The sequence below is a fragment of the Triticum dicoccoides genome, chromosome 5A (assembly GCF_002162155.2).
Source record: "Triticum dicoccoides isolate Atlit2015 ecotype Zavitan chromosome 5A, WEW_v2.0, whole genome shotgun sequence".
NCBI lineage: Eukaryota > Viridiplantae > Streptophyta > Magnoliopsida > Poales > Poaceae > Triticum > Triticum dicoccoides.
Window position 1 is genome coordinate 663,619,301 of NC_041388.1, and position 20,036 is coordinate 663,639,336.

The window sequence follows — 20,036 nt, forward strand, 5'->3', positions numbered from 1 at the left end:
CCCTCTCCCTCTCTTTCCATTATCGGGTTACTTTAAGCACATAAGAATGCTTAAGTTGACCATCCATGTTTTCGAGCATAATATATTCTTTTCAAAAGAACAAAAAAAATTGTACAATATAATCGAAGATGCCTATCTCTCTGTCACATATATTAGGATGCGTTAGAACATTTTCTCAATTTCAACTAATTAAGATAGGCGCCACAATAGAACGAGAACTATGTCACGAAAACCAAAGGTTAGCAACCTCAGTCCACTTCCATCACCACATGAGAGAAACCACTGAGTTGTGCCGAAATGACACCCTCTCAGAGGGCCATAGCTTCTGCGATGATGGCTAGTAACTCCAAAGAAGGGTTTGCTCCATGCACTCAAGAAGGACAAGTGGGACCGAGCTACACCACCTCCACCAGCTGACCGAGCAGCATTATTGATGACGCCATCAACATCGATCTTTACCCAGCCCACATTCGACGGCCACCAACATTGCCTATCACAAATACTGCGATTAGCTCTAGGCACATCAAACAACATGAAATCATCTCGCACCATTTTCATAGGTTGACATGTAATTAAAAAAATGTGGAACATGTACCAAAAAATGGTGCGCATGTATAAAAAAATGCACAGCATGTATTGAAAAAAATTGACAAGTATCTAAAAAAAATAAAAATAAAAATAAAGAAAATCATGAAAAATCGATAAAAACACATAGAAATAGGAAGAAAAAAACCACACAGAAGGTTCTAAACGGTTCATATAATAACCTTACCAAAACTGCTACAGGGCTATAACGTTGGGCCGTCTCGTTTAGAGGACCGCTAGAGGCAAGGTAGTTATCTCGCAATAAGCAAGACATGCCAAATCCTATTCGGCGCCTTAAGCGCCGAATACAAGCCATTTGAGACAGGGCGCACGCTCCCCCTGTACCCACCTAGTTCTATAACGGCGCTGGCCCATCCAGCTTTCCTGTTTTTTAAAAACCCAAGATTTTTTTTCGAAATCGATGATCTTTTCTTTCAAAATCAGTGAACTTTTTTCTTTTTTTTAATTTTTCTTCAAATTTGATATACTTTTTTGAGGGATTTCGCAAAAAAAAAACTTTTTTGAGGGGAGTTTGATCAAGAGCAAATGTACCTGTACGCGATTGACAGCGATCTTTTTCTTTGCCGAGCGAGTGATGCGAATCGAGGAGTCATGTTGTGCTTTTTTAATGGGCCAGCCCAATTTGTTCGTGCGTGTAGGCGCCAGCAACGGGATCGGGCGCCGAGCGCGCTAACGAGGAGGTCTCGGCGCCCACATAAAAGACCGCAATCTCTCTTTTTTTTTTGAGCATCAGTACAGACACAAGCGCTCATATACACGCGCATACACTTACCCCTATGAACGCACACACGTACATTCTACCCCTATGAGCACCACCGAGAGACTGAGCCGGCATATCATCTTGAGATTTACGAAGTCACCGTAGGCGCCTCGTCGTCGACAGGAACATCTCCTCCCACTAAAAGCGCATCGCCGAAAATTCTGAAATAAATCCAGGAATAGTGCGAGCACCAGGATTTGAATCCTGGTGAGCTGGGGGATACCATTGTCCACCTAACCAACTCAACCACAGATTGATCCGCAGACCACAATCTCTCTTGGATGCTAATTCCAATCCCTGCCACGAGCGTCAGTTCTCTATTTTGGTCTTTTGAAAGACACAAAATGATTTACATAAAAGTGATTATTTTGAAATTCTGAGAACGTTTCTTGAAAAGATGTGAATATTTTTTTATATCTTTTGCAAACACGTTTTGAAGATTGTGAACCCCTTTTAAAGGCAAGTATTTTTTTAAAGAATATGAACATTTTTTAAAGGACGCCAATAACTGCCACACGTGTGGGCGTTAAGAAATCTACCCACACATTCTGTGTGGTGCCTAAGAGAACTAGCCCATACGTCTGTGTGTGAGCAAAACAATTAGCGCCCACACGCCTCTTTTTTCCCTCCTGATCCCTCTTACACACGTGCATGTGGGCGAAATAGATAGGCCCACACGCCCGGTACGTCAGGCTTCGTACCTCATGGTCTCGCACGCCCCACGTGACACTTTACCGCGCGCCCCGCAGTTGCCATGGGCCGGACCCTCGTCCATGTTCGTTTAAGTGCAATTGCCATGTTTGCTCAACTGCAGTTGCCATCTCAGGTCAAAGTTCCAGATTGCCATTTTTTGGACAACTACAGCTGTTGTCATGTGTGGTCTGGTCTACTGCAGTTGCCATGATTTCAAAAACTTTAGGAGTTGTCACCTACTAACACTAGGCAGTTGCCATGTAGCGCTACAAAAAAAGGCATGGCAAAAAATATGTTCGGGTAAAAGAGAGAGTTGCCATGTGCTCACAAGCACGCTAGGGCAGTTGCCATTTAAAAAGAAAGAGTTGCTATCTACTTACGTGCACGCTAGCGCAGTTGGCATGTACCATGCAAAACATATGGCAACTGACATGTTCGGGTAAAAAAAAAGTTGCCATCTACTTGCAATCATACTAAGGCAGTTGCCATGTACACTGCAAAACGCATGGCAACTGGCAGCTTGGGTGTGGAAGAGGAGGCGGGTGTGTGGTGAGATGGCAAACGCCCACACACCAGTCCTTGTGCGTGACTGAAAAACTGGTGTGTGGGCGAACTGCTAAACGCCCACACACTGGCCCCTTCATGTGGTAAAACGGATGTGTGGGCGACCTCTCTCACACCACACACGTGAGTTGTCCTACGTAGCATACAAAATCAGCTAATTCGTGTCAAGATTCATGCAGAAGTTACTAAACGGTGATGGAGGCATGTGGACGAGTTGGCTAACGTCTACACGTGTGGGCGTTAACATTTTCATTTTTAAATGACCCTGATAAATAATACACGTGTGCCACGAACATATGGCAACTACGAACATTTTTTATGTCAAGTTTAGTGACGCGAGAATAACAACTTTAGTTATCAAGCATGGCAACTTCCTTTTTAGATGGCAAGTTTTATTTTTATTTTTTTTCGGATGGCAACTTTAATTGTAAAATATGTTAGGGCCGGAATGCTTCGTGCCACACGTGTGGCACTTACCATTTGGGTATTTAAAATACTAACAATTATCAAAAATTAGAACATTTTATACTTTTTTGAAATTTCGGATTTTTTAAAAAAAAATGAACATTAGAAAATCCAAATATTTTTTGAACATTTTCTAAAAGGGGAAAAAGTCGTAGAAGGAAAAACAAAATAATCGGACCAGAAGATTCCAAAAACTGGTAAAAACCAGGCAGGCATCTAGAAGGTTCCAAAACGGGAACGCTGTGGCTAGCTGGCTGTGCGATTGTTGGTCAACTTGACGCTCAATTAGGAATTGCCATCGGGGGAGATAGGCTGGAAGTTGTCATACATGACCTAGTTTGAATCTTTTTTTTTAACACACCTAGTTTGAATCTTGCATGGATTGGATTTAGTAGTACAACCGAGATGAGACGAAGACGTATACGTATTATTCAGCTACTATATATACAGTATCCCGCACAAAAGAAACCCTATATATATAGAGATGCCAGCGATCTTCTTTACTTGTTACGTAGAGCATAATTGGTTTGATGCCAAAAGTTGGCATGCCAAATTTTAGCAACTGCCAAATATTGGCTAAAAATTGGTTGCTTGCCTATTCTTGTTGCCAATCTCATAAAAAGTTGCCAAATGTTGGCAACTTTTGATTTTGCCAAAAGTTGGCTTGCCAAATATTAGCAATGCCAAATGTTGGTAGCAAACCAGTTATGCTCGTACTCCAAACAAACCCAAACCAAACCAACCCAAAAAAATTTAGTAGACTGGTCGATCAACTGAGAGGCCGGACGGCGAAACCGCGAGTAGGATGGACGACAAGGAGCAGGAGGAGCTGCTGGCGGCGACGGCGGAGCCCGAGGAGTGCAGCAGGTGGGTGATAATCTGCCTTTTGGGCTGCGCAGGCATCACGGTCATCGGACTCTCCCTCTTCACGTTGGTCAACTACTCGAACGGCTTGGACTTGGCGCTCCTCGCCGCGTATGTGTTGCTCTTCCTGGGGCTCTGCCCTTGCGCCCTTTGCGTGATTCTGCTCGGGGAGCAGTATAGGGGTAACCCAGGGGGGCAAAGGGCTGTAGTAGATGCTTTGTTTTTGCTCTAACCAACTAGTTAATCCATCAATCTGTACTTGTCCCTATTTTAATTGTGCATCAGATTAATCCATGCATGTGCACGTATGTATCTCTTGTTTGAAGGCATACTTGATGGTCTGTATGTTACCTCATACGTATAGCTAGTCATGTCATCAACCAATAAGTCCTCAACATAACGGGTGAGAGAACATAGTAACCGGACATTGTAGTCCGGGTGCTGTGTGATTTACCATCAGCATGCCATTATGGCATTGTAACTACACATAGTAGTCATGCCTTAGTTTTTTTTCCATGTTTGCCCCCCAACGCGCATAGGCCGGTATAAACGATGGCGACTAGTTGAGTAGGATCAGGAGACGATGTGAATACCTGCTGCGATACTGGCCGAGGCGTGATAAAAAACACCAAGCCAATGGCGGACTGACTCTTGAGCCGACAACGACGCGGCATGCCGCGGCGACATTGGTGTATGCTAGGACAAGACATTGCTGGAACCACCGGTTGCAACGTCCGATATGATGGCATCATTCAACCAAGACTTAGCTAAGTCTCGGTGACAAACCCTAAATCAACCAAGATATCTTAGAGATGCATCCCCTGCGCGAGCGTCAAACGTGGGGACTGAGACTCGGCGGTGGCGCATGACCCGTACATTTGTTAGGTTCAAGAGGAGACCTCAAAAGGAAAAAAGAAAGGTTTAGGAGGAGACGCCAGATGGATCGGAGATATAGGATGGAGGCTATATCTTTGATCCATCTGGCGTAGACTAGTTTGAACTGGTTGGTTTTGATTGGATTCAGTTCAATCAAGGGATAAGAAGAAATTGTAAGGAAAAGAAAATTTCAGAGCAGAGACAGATACACGGATTATTCAGCTATTGCCGGTCGATGGATGGTTTGCGTAGTATTGACCGATCTATGTGCATAAAAAGACGAGAAAAACACGCCGAAGGTTCTAAAACCAGTCTGAACCGGTTTATAGAACCTTACTAAAACTGCTCTAGTGCTAGAGTGTTGGGCGTAGTGGAGCACCGAGGGAAGGCAAGTTATATATCGCGGTAAGCAAGATATAGCATCCACGTGGCTAACCACGACTAGGCCAACCTATTTGACGCTAGCGACTGGAACTAGTGTACAAGAGATTGTTTTTCATGTTTGTTTAGTTGTTTTTTGATATATATTTCCTATTTTGGCGTTTTGAAGCACATAAAATGTATTACATGTTTGTTTAGTTGTTTTTTGATATATATTTCCTATTTTGGCGTTTTGAAGCACATAAAATGTATTAATTTAAAAAATGTGTTTTCTTGATTATGAGAAGATTTTTGAAAAGATGTGCAATTTTTTAAAAAATTTGCTAACATATTTTAATGAACATGAACACTTTTTAAACAAAAATACTTTTTAAGAATAAGAATAAGAAAAATAAAAGGTAGAAATACCTTTTGAAATTCCGAACATTTAATAAAATCAAAAAATTGAAATTATGATATATTTTTTTAAATTGCTAAAAACCAAAAAACTGAATGTATTTTTAGAAATTTCCCAAAAAAATTAAATTTAAAATATGAAAGGGAAAACCCGTAGAAGAAAAAAAAACAAAAAATCCGAAAGGATCCCAAAACCGGAATGCTGTCGTGCGATTGTCCGGCAACTTGAATCTTGCATGGATTGGATTCAGTACAACCGAGATGAGACGAAGACGTATCTCTACTCCTAATGGACGAGTTGGTTGAATAGTTCCATCATTTTCGTCTGGTTTTTTTTCGTCTGGTTTTTTTTTCGTCTGGGTTTTTTGGTCTCCCCTTCCACCCTTTTTCTATGGGTTTACTTTTCTCTACACAATTTCCTTATAAACCAACACGTTCCTAACGTATAAAAGATCACAGGTCTAACTTTCCTAATTTACCTAAATCAATCGATTCCTCCCATCAATGCAATTTGCTTTAGTAGGAAATAAAATAACGAATTGGAAGGAAACAAATAACAGAATTTAAGGAAAAAAATCCCTCCTCCCGGAATCTCTCCCTCCTCCATGAGCAACTGCCCTGGCCATAGTACGTCGGTTGCCTCCCTCCCCCCAGACATCGACCTCCTCCCTTCCCGCATAGCCGGTCGCCTCCCTCCACCGTTTGCCGGCCTCCTGCTTGCCCTGCGCTGGCCACCAACATCCCTGCCGCTGTCCAAGGCCTTCCACCATGCGACGGCCGCATCTGTGCTGCCGCCGCCTCCATCTCTCTCTCTCCACCGCACGCCACCGCCTCCATCCTCTCACTCCACCGCACGTCGCCTGCTGGATCTCGTTGTCGAGCACATCGGCCACCTAGGCCACCAACCTCGCAATTGGCCATCTCGACCACCATGATCTGCACCGACCACGCCCGGACCCCTACTCTGTGCCATCTACGGCCTCAGACGACGAGGCGCCCCTCCGTTGCATCTATGTATGTTCACCATTGGGTCTACTTTCTCTGTTCCCATCTAATCACACAGCGTGACCACGAAAACATGACGACATGGCATCGGCGAGGGTGGAGAGGAGGCAGAACATGGAGGCCCTTCCTCTCAATGGCAGCGAGGAAAGTAGAAGGAGTGGAGGCGCGCCATGTGGACAAGAAGCCGTCGTGACATTCGGTATGTTTGCTTCAATGCGCTTTTTCTTTTAACATCTATCCCATGGTGTGTGGCTTCAATTGCTTAAACTCCACCGCGACATAGGCTGTGAAGGTGCCCTAAAGAGGGATAATGGATATGAAGGATGTTCATATGAATATTGAAGCAATTCTGACTGAGAGGGTTGGTGAGCCTGCTAAGAAGATATATACTACTAGGAGCTGCAATGGCCTAATTGTCACGGGTCATAGACTGGTGTCAAGATGCTATTGACAAGATTTTGATTTGCATCAAACAGTTTCAGGTTTTTTCTTTAATTTCAATCATGATGTTCATGATGTGCGCTTATAATCGGGTTTAAATATCTGGTGTACATACTATTGTTTCTCCAGTGTCATTTGTTCACATTTGTTCACACGGACATTACAGATTCATCTACACATGAATTTGTGTTAGATCAATTGACATTTTTAAATTATTTTGGCCTGGTATACCACTTCAACATTTGTGAATTTATTTGAAAAACCTAAAATATTCATTGTTATTTCTCCAGTAAGATATCCGCCTTTGTAAATTCTGCCCTATTCCTTTTCCTTCTTTCAGGAAAGTGGAAGGAATGATGAAGAACTGAAACATAGTTACATTGGGATTTTTTATGGGAACAAGACCGAATAATTTGACATTAACATAATTTTAGTACTAATTCAGGTGTCCCTGATTTTATGTGTTCCTGAATGCATTGGCGGCAGTTTGCGTATCTTGCAGGTACATTTTCTATTAGCTTTAGTGAGGATCAATTATTTCTGTGTACCACTATAAAGATGGTGGAGAAGAGGCCATTACAGAGGGGAACAAAGCCAGAGGCATTATCTACTGGGGGCAATGAAGCTGCTCGGACCTACATTAGTGTTGAATAACGCGGGGAGCTGGAGAAACATGACAATGGTGCTGCTTAATCTTCTTGTTATGCAGGTGAGTTAAAAAAAATCAAACATGTCAACGCTGTTGTGTTTGGACTAACCTTTTTAGTCTAGAATCTTGATCTCAATCACCATGGTTATTTCTAATCCAAGGACATAAAACTGCTCTAATATCTGTTTTGCTAATTGTGCTTTTATATTGTAAAACAACAGATGGGAAACAAAAGGAGAATATGTATATTTGGGCTTCCCCATAGTTGCCGTTTGTTCTTTGATTGTTTAGATCCTCCATAGAATTTCAGGAACCTCTATTAATGTGTTCAGAATAATTCTATATCTTTTTTTGCGGGGTAATTCTATATCTATTTATTAGAAGTCACAAGTAAAATATGAAAAAGAGCATGTAAAAAGATAGTATGTTTTTAACAGCTTTTCTTTTACGTCATATGTGCTTTTGGAAGTTCAGGATGAGCTTCTCTCAGTACTTAGCTGATGATGAAGCAGATATCAGGGCACTTCATTTTGCCGTTGTCTGATTTGGCTTGCAGTTTCTACCAATGATGTGGGGCTTAGGCTTTGGATAGTGCACTCTTTTATGTTGACCATCTCGTCTTTACGGAAAGTAAGCAGTTTGATATACTCCTGGCCTTTACTTATTTTACAATGAAAATTCTCATGTATGCATGTTTACATATATTTTGTCTAAGAGATTATTTTAGCCGGTCCTCGTAGCAAATTTTTTTCAGTGAGTGGCCTTATATACCAAAGGGGAAAATAAAATTTAGTACTCCCTCCGGTCCTTTTTAGTTCGCATATAAGATTTGACTGAAGTCATGCCTCGTAAAGTTTGACTAACTTTGTAGAAAAAAGTACCAACATTCATAATCTGAAATCAATACCACTAGATGTGTCATGACTTAAAGTTTCATATTATATAACTTTAGCATGGCAGATGTTGATATTTTTTCATATAAATACGGTCAAATTTTGTGAAGTTTGATTTCAGAGAATTCTAATATGCAGAGTAAAAAGGACCGGAGGGAGTAGCAAACTAATCAAACTCAAGTCTTACATCAAGGTATTAATCCCATGTGCTGCATCTCGTGTTAGTATAGTTGAAGCACCACATGTCACATATTGATGATTTACAGGTCTCATTTGTCGCCTCTAAGAAAATTCTGAGATACTATCGAATTTCTTGAGGTTTGTGGTAATTCAGAAAAAGCAAGTTATCCTTTTTCTGTATTTACTGTATATCTACTATGGGACCTTGTTGCTTGCACGTTTGCTTTTAGGATTTGCGAAGATGTGCATGTTGTATCGAAAACATTAGTTGATGAGTGTTTCTAAAGGGCACTTCGGCGCAGGAGTTCAGAATTTACCAGCGACCGCACTCGGGCGCGACGCTGCCCATGATGCCACATTACGAGCTTTACAAGCAGGTGCCTGCTCCACGGCACTGTGACTGCTAAGCCGATGGCCTCATCGCGATAGTGCACCATTGCGGGTGGTGGCGACAGGACCACGAGGACCAGGAGAGTGCCTTCTACCGGGAGTTGCAGCTGCCCGGCTGCCTCAGCCATAGGTACATCGCCAGGCTCCAATGATTCTTGAGGAGGACGCGACAGGTTCACCCACCACTCTTGTCTAACTTCCCTGATTTTGTTTCTCCTGATGAATTTTTATTATCTTTATGTGTTCGGGGTTCCTGATGTTTAATCTGATGGATAACATGAGCCTGAAGGAATGCCTTCATGGTAGTAATGAACATCTCAGATGATATATTCTTCTGTTTTTCAGCTAAGCTATCACACTGATCATGCATCCAAAGCTTGATGATCATGCATACAGGAAGAGCAGAGAAGAACAAAAAAGCTGAAATGATTATCCGTGAAATGCTAGGCCCGAAGCTTGATGATCTTGACATTAAGTGCTCATAATTGATTGAGTTGTTCGTTTAGTGAGTTGTCTTGCTACATAAACTTCATGAGATGATCTCGCCGTTGTGATGGATGTCATATATTTTATGTTTACCTGTGAAATGTTATTAATGGGTTGGCAGATTGGGTGAGTAATACATAAGTGCTACGTTGAATTAACATATGTTTGGAATGAAATTTCATATAATTCTGATTATTTAAGCATGAAAGCTCTGATGTGTCATATTTTGTTTTATTCTTTTTTTCTTAAATGTTTCCTCCCATGATTATATATGAAATGCTAATTGTTGTTGCTTTCATGCCTACATTGTTTGGCTAGGATTTTTCCCACTTGGAAGATCTGAATATTAGGAACTCAAGGGTAGATCTTACAACACACTAGATTCAGGATTGTTGATCATGTCCTTATCCCTTAATGCCCTCATATGGTTGATCATCATCATGTGCTTCCTAACAGTGAGCTAGAAATGAAGCTGAACGTCACTGCATTGCAAGTTGGGTGTTTCCATTTGTCAAATGTCGTCGGGTTTGTATTTGTTGAGGGGTAGTTGATGGAAGGGAGAGTAGGAAGAGAAACATGTGACCGACAATCTGCGAAATGCTATTAGGAATGCCCAGTATCCTTGGTTCCTTGCAATTTGCAAAAGCTTCCCAAGGCCTTCGAGCATCTACAACCACAATACCCACAAGGCGGCCCCTAAATGCCCGCGAATGCGCCCCCAATACCCAAAAGTCGGCCCCCAAATGCCCGCGGACGCAGCCACAATACCCAAGAGCCGCCCCCAATGCCCGGGCGCGTCCGTGGGCAATGACTAGACACTGCACCAAAACCGTCCTCCACACAACCATGAAACTCTTCATACCTAAAATTCATCATACACATGCAAATAAAAACCTACGTGCTACTACGTACATAGGTAAAGCATAACCACCTCTGCCTTTGCCTCCACAACCAGTTCGGCGAAGTCGCCGCTTGATCCTGCTAGATGAATTGCTGGTAGGCCTCGTCATGAATGGACGCGAGGATGGCGGTCTGCTCCTCTCTTGCCATCGCTTGGGCGGCCTCATACTCTACGTATGCCATGGCAAAGCCCACTTCTCCGACTCTGCCGCCTCCTCCTCCATGGGCTCCAGATCCTCCTCCACCCGCTCCTCATACTCCGACGGCACCGGCAAATTCGGAGGATGGTCGGCAGCAAAACAAGCAACCTGTCTCGCCTGGATCTTCTCCAGAAGTTGCACCCGGTGCTCCGACGTTAGCATGGCATTGGTGGTGATCCATCGCCTCGGCATCGCTAGAGGTAGATGGAAGAGGAAGTGTCGATGATGGAGAGGAGAAAGGGGAAGAAATGGGTGGGATAGGGTTCTGCTGTCGCCGTCCGGCTGAAATAGTTGGCTTCCTCCCTTGGGCAGCAGGCCGGAGCAGCGCCACATGATGAGGAGCAGAGGAGGCGTCCGTCAGAACATCGGTCTCTTCGCTTCCCAGCGTGGGCCCTATCCATTAGTCCGATGTGCTGGGCGTGCCCGGGTGCGTCCGGGCCTCCTCATATCCGCCCCAGATTTGGGTCGGATATGGGGAGTGTCGGTTAGTCAGGGCGTTTGGGCCGGCTATGGGGAAGCCGGTTGGGTTGCGTTTTTGCGTCCGGTCACTGCCCAGGCAACCCGTCTCGGCGTTTTGGGCGGGTATGGGGGTATCGGGTTATAGATGCTCTTAGGCAGAACAAAACACATGTTGAAATATGGGTGGGCTTTAAGCCCATCTAACAATTTCAAAAAAATCACCAAGGGCCCATGTAAGATACCATGACAAGGGGAGTGGTCAGGTTTAGTACCACACCAGATTTAGAGAAAGAGTTGAATCTCTTTATAAGGGTTCTTCTCCCACATGCTATTGGAGCTTGAGAAGAGAAATGGTTTCACACCATGCCACGTCTTGTGTCGTGTGTCGTGTATGAGCTTAGCTGAGCTTAGACCTATGTACTCGCGCGCTTTCCAGCCCATGTCTCTTCACCCGACCACGCGTATATATTGGACGTGTCGGCCAACCCTAGCCGCCACGAAGAACAACTCACGTTTGCTCTGCCTCCACACACATGCCCACTGTCCTTCCACTCCGTGTTGCTGCCGCTGGTGATCTCATCCTGTCCACCGGGTGCATGATTGTACGGGAGAGGAGGCCTCCGGAACCCCATCCCTTGAGATCCTGTGCGGATAGGGGCAATTAAGTTTTTGGGGAGCATCTCCTACGCGACTGCTGGCCGCCGTTCGTCCATGTCAACTTCGTCATCTCCATGTCCACCATCCTCGAAGCCGACCGACTCACTGCCGAGAAGGCCGCTGCTGACAAGAAGGCCGCTGAGGAGACCGCGGCTTCTACCTAGCCTACTAGAGGGTATAACATGTTTACTTCGCTCATGTTTATTTCCATGTGTGCAGTACTAGCTACTAGCTATTAGTTGAGACAACATTGTTCTCAAATATTTTAGCTCCATGAATGGCATCATAACGTTTTTAAGAAGCCCGTGGCAACGCACGGGCATTCTACTAGTACGTATTAGTAATCCACCTATATATAGAGATGTCATCGATCTTGTTACTTGTTACGTACTCCAAACAAAACCCAAACCAGACCAACCCAAGAAAATATATAGACTGGTCGGTCAACTGAGAGGCCGGACGACGAAGACGCGAGTACGATGGCCGACAAGGAGCAGGAGCTGCTAGCGGTGGCGGAGCCGGAGGAGTGCAGCGGGTGGGTGATGATCTGCCTTTTGGGCTGCCTAAGTGCCATGGTTGTCAGCATCTCTATCTTCATGTTGAACAACACCAACGACTTGGACTTGGCATTCCTCGCTGCGTGTTTGTTGCTCCTCCTGGGGGCCTACCCTTGCGCACTCTGCGTTATTATGCTCGGGGAGCAGTGTAGGGGCAACCCAGGGGGGCAAAGGGCTGTAGTAGATGCCTTGTTTTTGCTCTAACCAACTAAATTTTTTTTCGCGAATACGCAATGCTTGCGTATCATTGCATTGATAGAATGAGCAGAATAAGTACAGATAAGGGTACAACACATGACACGAACACAGACAGGCGTGAACATGGTGTCTGGAGCAGAAAGTGTTGGGGAACGTAGCAGAAATTCAAAATTTTCCTACGTGTCACCAAGATCTATCTATGGAGAGACCAGAAATGAGGGGAAGGAGAGTGCATCTACATACCCTTGTAGATTGCTAAGCGAAATCTTTCAAGTGAACGGGGTTGATGGAGTCGTACTCGTCGTGATCCAAATCACCGATGACCAAGTGCCGAACGGACGGCACCTCCGCGTTCAACACACGTACAGCCCGGTGACGTCTCCCACGCCTTGATCCAGCAAGGAGAGAGGGAGAGGTTGAGGAAGACTTCATCCAGCAGCAGCACAACGGCGTGGTGGTGGTGGAGGAGCGTGGCAATCCTGCAGGGCTTCGCCAAGCACCACGGGAGAGGAGAAGTACTTGGGAGAAGGGGAGGGCTGCACCAAAGGCAAAGGTGTTTCTTGAGAGGCCCTCCTTCCCAACTATATATAGGAGGGCCAAGGGGGGGGGGCGCCGGCCCTAGGAGATCTAATCTCCTAGGGGGGCGGCGGCCAGGGAGGTTTCCCTCCCCCCAAGGCACCTAGGAGGTGCCTTCCACTATTGGGACTCTTCCCTTTTGTGAAACCCTAGGCGCATGGGCCCCTTGGGGCTGGTGCCCTTGGCCCATGTAGGCCAAGGCGCACCCCCTATAGCCCATGTGGCCCCCCGGGGCAGGTGGCCCCACCCGGTGGGCCCCCGGGACCCTTCCGATGGTCCCGGTACAATACCGATGACCCCGAAACTTGTCCCGATAGCCGAAACAGGATTTCCTATATATAAATCTTTACCTCCGGACCATTCCGGAACTCCTCGTGACGTCCGGGATCTCATCCGGGACTCTGAACAACATTCGGTAACCACATACAAACTTCCTTTATAACCCTAGCGTCATCGAACCTTAAGTGTGTAGACCCTACGGGTTCGGGAGACAAGCAGACATGACCGAGACGTTCTCCGGTCAATAACCAACAGCGGGATCTGGATACCCATGTTGGCTCCCACATGTTCCACGATGATCTCATCGGATGAACCACGATGTCAAGGACTTAATCAATTCCGTATACAATTCCCTTTGTCTAGCGGTACGATACTTGCCCGAGATTCGATCGTCGGTATCCCGATACCTTGTTCAATCTCGTCACCGGCAAGTCTCTCTACTCATTCCGTAACACATCATCCCGTGATCAACTCCTTGATCACATTGTGCACATTATGATGATGTCCTACCGAGTGGGCCCAGAGATACCTCTCCGTCACACGGAGTGACAAATCCCAGTCTCGATTCGTGCCAACCCAACAGACACTTTCGGAGATACCCGTAGTGTACCTTTATAGCCACCCAGTTACGTTGTGACGTTTGGCACACCCAAAGCACTCCTACGGTATCCGGGAGTTGCACAATCTCATGGTCTAAGGAAATGATACTTGACATTAGAAAAGCTTTAGCATACGAACTACACGATCTTGTGCTATGCTTAGGATTGGGTCTTGTCCATCACATCATTCTCCTAATGATGTGATCCCGTTATCAACGACATCCAATGTCCATGGTCAGGAAACCGTAACCATCTATTGATCAACGAGCTAGTCAACTAGAGGCTTACTAGGGACATGGTGTTTGTCTATGTATCCACACATGTATCTGAGTTTCCTATCAATACAATTCTAGCATGGATAATAAACGATTATCATGAACAAGGAAATATAATAATAATCAATTTATTATTGCCTCTAGGGCATATTTTCAATAGTCTCCCACTTGCACTAGAGTCAATAATCTAGTTCACATCGCCATGTGATTAACACTCACAGGTCACATCGCCATGTGACCAACATCCAAAGAGTTTACTAGAGTCAATAATCTAGTTCACATCACTATGTGATTAACACTCAATGAGTTCTGGGTTTGATCATGTTGCTTGTGAGAGAGGTTTTAGTCAACGGGTCTGAACCTTTCAGATCCGTGTGTGCTTTACAAATCTCTATGTCATCTCCTAGATGTAGCTACCACGTTCTATTTGGAGCTATTCCAAATAACTGTTCTACTTGGAGCTATTCTAAATTGTTGCTCCATTATACGTATCCGGTATCTCTACTCAGAGCTATCCGGATAGGTGTTAAGCTTGCATCGACGTAACCCTTTACGACGAACTCTTTTACCACCTCCATAATCGAGAAAATTCCTTAGTCCACTAGTTACTAAGGATAACTTTGACCGCTGTTCTGTGATCCATTCTTGGATCACTCTTGTACCCCTTGACTGACTCATGGCAAGGCACATTTCAGGTGCGGTACACAGCATAGCATACTGTAGAGCCTATGTCTTAAGCATAGGGGACGACCTTCGTCCTTTCTCTCTATTCTGCCGTGGTCGAGCTTTAAGTCTTAACTTCATACCTTACAACTCAGGAAAGAACTCCTTCTTTGACTGATCCATCTTGAACACCTTCAAGATCATGTCAAGGTATGTGCTCATTTGAAAGTACTATCAAGCGTTTTGATCTATCCTTATAGATCTTGATGCTCAATGTTCAAGTAGCTTAATCCAGGCTTTCCATTGAAAAACACTTTCCAAATAACCCTATATGCTTTCCAGAAATTCTATATCATTTCCGATCAACAATATGTCAACAACATATACTCATCAGAAATTCTATAGTGCTCCCACTCACTTATTTGGAAATACAAGTTTCTCATAAACTTTGTATACACCCAAAATCTTTGATCATCTCATCAAAGCATACATTCCAACTCCAAGATGCTTACTCCAGTCCTCAGAAGGATTGCTGGAGCTTTGCATACTTATTAGCATATTTCAGGATTGACAAAACCTCCGGTTGTATCACATCAACCTTTCCTCAAAAATCGTCGAGGAAACAATGTTTTGATATCCTATCTACAAGATTTCATAAATGATGCAGTAATTGCTAATATAATTCCAACAGACTCTTAGCATCTCTACGAGTGAGAAAGTCTCACCGTAGTTAACTCCTTGAACTTGTCGGGAAACTTCTTAACGACAAGTCGAGCTTTCTTAATGGTGACATTTACCATCATTGTCCGTCTTCCTTTTAAATCCATCTGTACTCAACAGCCTCACGACCATCAAGTAGTTCTGCCAAAGTCTACACTTTGTTTTCATACATGGATCCTCTCTTGGATTTTATGGCCTCGAGCCATTTATCGGAATCCGGGCCCACCATCGCTTCTCCATAGCTCGTAGGTTCATTGTTGTCTAGCAACATGACTTCCAAGACAGGATTACGTACCACTCTGAAGTAGTACGCATCCTTGTCATCCCACGAGGCTTAGGAGTGACTTGATCCGAAGTCTCATGATCAATATCATAAGCTTCCACTTCAATTGGTGTAGGTGCCACAGGAACAACTCTTTGTGCCCTGCTATACACTAGTTGAAGTGACGGTTCAATAACCTCATCAAGTCTCCACCATCCTCCCACTCAATTCTTTAGAGAGAAACTTTTCCTCGAGAAAGGACCCGATTCTAGAAACAATCCCTTATTGCTTTCGGATCTGAGACAGGAGGTATACCCAACTGTTTTGGGTGTCCTATGAAGATGCATTTATCCTCTTTGGGTTCGAGTTTATCAGCCTGAAACTTTTCCACATAAGCGTCGCAGCCCCAAACTTTTAAGAAATGACAGCTTAGGTTTCTCTAAACCATAGTTCATACGGTGTCATATCATCGGAATTAAGTGGTGCCCTATTTAAAGTGAATGTGGTTGTCTCTAATGCCTAACCCATAAACTATCGTGGTAATTCGATAAGAGACATCATGGTATGCATCATATCCAATAGGGTGCAGTTATGATGTTCGGACACACCATCACACTATGGTGTTCCAGGCTGTATCAGTTGTGAAACAATTTCCACAATGTCTTAATTCTGTGCCAAACTCGTAATTCAGATATTCATCTCTATGATCATATCATAGATATTTTATCCTCTTGTCACGGCGATCTTTCAACTTCACCCTGAAATTACTTGAACCTTTCAATAATTCAGACTCATGATTCATCAAGTAAATATACTCAACATCTACTCAAATCATCTGTGAAGTAAGAACATATCTACTACACGCCTCAGCACTCATTGGACTGCATACATCAAAATGTATTACTTCCAGCAAGTTGCTTTCTGGTTCCATTTTACTGAAACCGAGGATTTCAGTCATCTTGCCCATGTGGTATGATTTGCATGTCTCAAGTGATTCAAGATCAAGTGAGTTCAAACGGTCCATTTGCATGGAGTTTCTTCATGCATATACACCAATAGACATGGTTCACATGTCTCAAACTTTTCAAAAACGAGTGAGCCCAAAGATCCATCAACATGGAGCTTCTTCATGCGTTTTATACCGATATGACTTAAGTGGCAGTGCCACAAGTAGGTGGTACTATCATTACTATCTTATATCTTTTGGCATGAACATGTGTATCACTACGATCGAGATTCAATAAACCATTCATTTTAGGCGTAAGACCATTGAAGGTATTATTCAAATAAACAGAGTAACAATTATTCTCCTTAAATGAATAACCGTATTGCTATAGTCATAATCCAATCATGTCTATGCTCAACGCAAACACCAAATAATAATTATTTAGGTTTAACACCAATCTCGATGGTAGAGGGAGCGTGCGATGCTTGATCATATCAACATTGGAAACACTTCCAACACATATCGTCAGCTCACCTTTAGCTAGTCTCCGTTTATTCCGTAGCTTTTATTTCGAGTTACTAACACTTAGCAACCGAACCGGTATCTAATACCCTGGTGCTACTAGGAGTACTAGTAAAGTACACATCAACACAATGTATATCCAATATACTTCTATCGACCTTGCCAGCCTTCTAACCTACCAAGTATCTAGGGTAATTCTGCTCCAGTGGCTGTTCCCCTTATTATAGAAGCACTTAGTCTCGGGTTTGGGTTCAACCTTGGGTTTCTTCACCAGAGCAGCAGCTGAATTGCCGTTTCATGAAGTATCCCTTCTTGCCCTTGCCCTTCTTGAAACTAGTGGTTTCACCAACCATCAACAATTGATGCTCCTTCTTGATTTCTACTTTGGTGTCAAACATCGCGAATATCTCAAGGATCATCATACATGTCCCTGATATATTATAGTTCATCACGAAGCTCTAGCAGCTTGGTGGCAATGACTTTGGAGAAACATCACTGTCTCATCTGGAAGATCAACTCCCACTCGATTCAAATGATTGTTGTACTCAGACAATCTGAGCACAAGCTCAACAATTGAGCTTTTCTCCCTTAGTTTGCAGGCTAAGAAAATCGTCGGAGGTCTTATACCTCTTGACGTGGGCACGAGCCTGAAATCCCAATTTCAGCCCTCGAAACATCTCATATGTTTCGCGACGTTTCAAAAACCATCTTCGGTGCCTCAACTCTAAACCGTTTAACTAAACTATCACGTAGTTATCAAAACGTGTATGTCAGATGTTCGCAACATCCACAGACAACGTTCGAGGTTCAGCACATTGAGCGGTGCATTAAGGACATAAGCCTTCTAAGAAGCAATGAGGACAATCCTCAGTTTACGGACCTAGTTCGCATAATTGCTACTATCAACTTTCAACTAAATTTTCTCTAGGAACATATCTAAACAGTAGAACTGAAGCGCGAGCTACAACATAATTTGCGAAGACCTTTTGACTATGTTCAGGATAATTAAGTTCATCTTATGAACTCCCACTCAGATAGACATCCCTCTAGTCATCTAAGTGATTACATGATCCGAGTCAACTAGGCCGTGTCCGATCATCACGTGAGACGGACTAGTCAACATCGGTGAACATCTTCATGCTGATCGTATCTACCATACGACTCATGCTCGACCTTTCGGTCTTCTGTGTTCCGAGGCCATGTCTATGCACATGCTAGGCTCGTCAAGTCAACCCTAAGTGTTTTGCATGTGTAAAACTGTCTTACACCCGTTGTATGTGAACGTAAGGATCTATCACACCCGATCATCACGTGGTGCTTTGAAACAACGAACTGTCGCAACGGTGCACAGTTAGGGGGAACACTTTCTTGAAATTTTAATGAGAGATCATCTTATTTACTACCGTCGTTCTAAGAAAACAAGATGCATAAACATGATAAACATCACATGCAATCAAATAGTGACATGATATGCCCAATATCATATTGCTCCTTTTGATCTCCATCTTCGGGGCTTCATGATCATCATCGTCACCGGCATGACACCATGATCTCCATCATCATGATCTCCATCATTGTGTCTCCATGAAGTTGTCTCGCCAACTTATTACTTCTACTACTATGGCTACCGGTTAGCAATAAAGTAAAGTAATTACATGGCGTTGTTCAATGACACGCAGGTCATACAATAAATAAAGACAACTCCTATGGCTCCTGCCGGTTGTCATACTCATTGACATGCAAGTCGTGATTCCTATTACAAGAACATGATCAATCTCATACATCACATATATCATTCATCACATCCTTTGGCCATATCACATCACATAGCATACCCTACAAAAACAAGTTAGACGTCCTCTAATTGTTGTTTGCATGTTTTACGTGGCTACTATGGGTTTCAAGCAAGAACGTTTCTTACCTACGCAAAAGCCACAACGTGATATGCCAATTGCTATTTACCCTTCATAAGGACCCTTTTCATCAAATCCGATCCGACTAAAGTGGGAGAGACAGACACCCGCTAGCCACCTTATGCAACTAGTGCATGTCAGTCGGTGGAACCAGTCTCACGTAAGAGTACGTGTAAGGTCGGTCCGGGCCGCTTCATCCCACAATGCCACCGAATCAAGATTGGACTAGTAACGGCAAGCATATTGAACCAACGCCCACAACTACTTTGTGTTCTACTCGTGCATAGAAACTACGCATAGACCTGGCTCATGATGCCACTGTTGGGGAACGTAGCAGAAATTCAAAATTTTCCTACGTGTCACCAAGATCTATCTATGGAGAGACCAGCAACGAGGGGAAGGAGAGTGCATCTACATACCCTTGTAGATCGCTAAGCAGAAGCGTTCAAGTGAACGGGGTTGATGGAGTCGTACTCGTCGTGATCCAAATCACCGATGACCAAGTGCCGAACGGACGGCACCTCCGCGTTCAACACACGTACAGCCCGGTGACGTCTCCCACGCCTTGATCCAGCAAGGAGAGAGGGAGAGGTTGAGGAAGACTCCATCCAGCAGCAGCACAACGGCGTGGTGGTGGTGGAGGAGCGTGGCAATCCTGCAG